The 2,500-nt window shown below is 52.9% G+C and overlaps 1 protein-coding gene across 3 annotated transcripts in view; it reads left to right on the top strand.

Moving 5' to 3' along the window:
* garre1 (granule associated Rac and RHOG effector 1) overlaps positions 1-2,500 on the top strand; it is a 52,962-nt gene that overhangs the window by 1,506 nt on the left and 48,956 nt on the right. The window lies entirely within an intron of this gene.

Raw genomic sequence — 2,500 nt, 5'->3', positions numbered from 1 at the left:
CGGACAGACACACACACACAGGGACAGACACACACACACACACAGGGACAGACACACACACAGGGACAGACACACACACAGGGACAGACACACACACACACACAGGGACAGACACACACACACACACAGGGACAGACACACACACACACACAGGGACAGACACACACACACACACAGGGACAGACACACACACACACACAGTGACAGACACACACACACACACAGGGACAGACACACACACACACAGGGACAGACACACACACACACACACACACAGGGACAGACACACACACACACACACAGGGACAGACACACACACACACACAGGGACAGACACACACACACACACACACAGGGACAGACACACACACACACACACACAGGGACAGACACACACACACACACACACACACACAGGGACAGACACACACACACACACACACACACAGTGACAGACACACACACACACACACACACACAGGGACAGACACACACACACACACACACACAGGGACAGACACACACACACACACACACACAGGGACAGACAGACACACACACACACACACACACAGGGACAGACAGACACACACACACACACAGGGACAGACAGACACACACACACACACACACACAGGGACAGACAGACAGACACACACACACACACACAGGGACAGACAGACAGACACACACACACACACACAGGGACAGACAGACACACACACACACACACACACACACAGGGACAGACAGACACACACACACACACACACACACACACAGGGACAGACAGACAGACACACACACACACACACACACAGGGACAGACAGACAGACACACACACACACACAGGGACAGACAGACAGACACACACACACACACACACACACAGGGACAGACAGACAGACACACACACACACACACACAGGGACAGACACACACACACACACACAGGGACAGACACACACACACACACACACACAGGGACAGACACACACACACACACACACACACAGGGACAGACACACACACACACACACACACACAGGGACAGACACACACACACACACACACACAGGGACAGACAGACACACACACACACACACACACAGGGACAGACAGACACACACACACACACACACACACACAGGGACAGACAGACACACACACACACACACACACACACAGGGACAGACAGACACACACACACACACACACAGGGACACAGACACACACACACACACACACACAGGGACAGACACACACACACACACACACACACACACAGGGACAGACAGACAGACACACACACACACACAGGGACAGACAGACAGACACACACACACACACAGGGACAGACACACACACACAGGGACAGACACACACACACAGGGACAGACAGACACACACACACACAGGGACAGACAGACAGACACACACAGACACACACACACACAGGGACAGACAGACACACACACACACACACAGGGACAGACAGACACACACACACACAGGGACAGACAGACACACACACACACACACACACACAGGGACAGACAGACACACACACACACACACACACACAGGGACAGACAGACACACACACACACACACACACACACACAGGGACAGACAGACACACACACACACACACACACTGGGACAGACAGACACACACACACACACGCACACACTGGGACAGACAGACACACACACACACACACACACACACACAGTGACAGACAGACACACACACACACACACACACACACACACACAGGGACAGACAGACACACACACACACACACACACACACACAGGGACAGACAGACACACACACACACACACACACACACAGGGACAGACAGACACACACACACACACACACTGGGACAGACACACACACAGACACACACACACACTGGGACAGACAGACATACACTGGGACGGACACACACACACTTGGACGGACGGACACACACACACACACTGGGATGGACACACACACACACACACAAACACACACACTGGGACACACACACAAACACACACACTGGGACACACACACAAACACACACTGGGACACACACACAAACACACACTGGGACACACACACAAACACACACTGGGACACACACACAAACACACACACTGGGACAGACACACACACACACACACTGGGACAGACACACACACACAGACACACACACACACACACACACACACACTGGGACAGACAGGCACACACACACACACACACACTGGAACAGACAGGCACACACACACACTGGAACAGACAGGCACACACACACACACACACACACTGGAACAGACAGGCACACACACACACACACACACACACACACACACTGGAACAGACAGACAGACACACACACACACACACACACACACACACACACTGGAACAGACAAACACACACTGGGACACACACACACACACACTGGGACACACACACACACACACACTGGGACAGACAGA

The sequence above is a fragment of the Tachysurus fulvidraco genome, chromosome 13 (assembly GCF_022655615.1).
Source record: "Tachysurus fulvidraco isolate hzauxx_2018 chromosome 13, HZAU_PFXX_2.0, whole genome shotgun sequence".
Classification (NCBI taxonomy): domain Eukaryota; kingdom Metazoa; phylum Chordata; class Actinopteri; order Siluriformes; family Bagridae; genus Tachysurus; species Tachysurus fulvidraco.
This window is presented reverse-complemented; position numbering and strand designations above follow the sequence as displayed.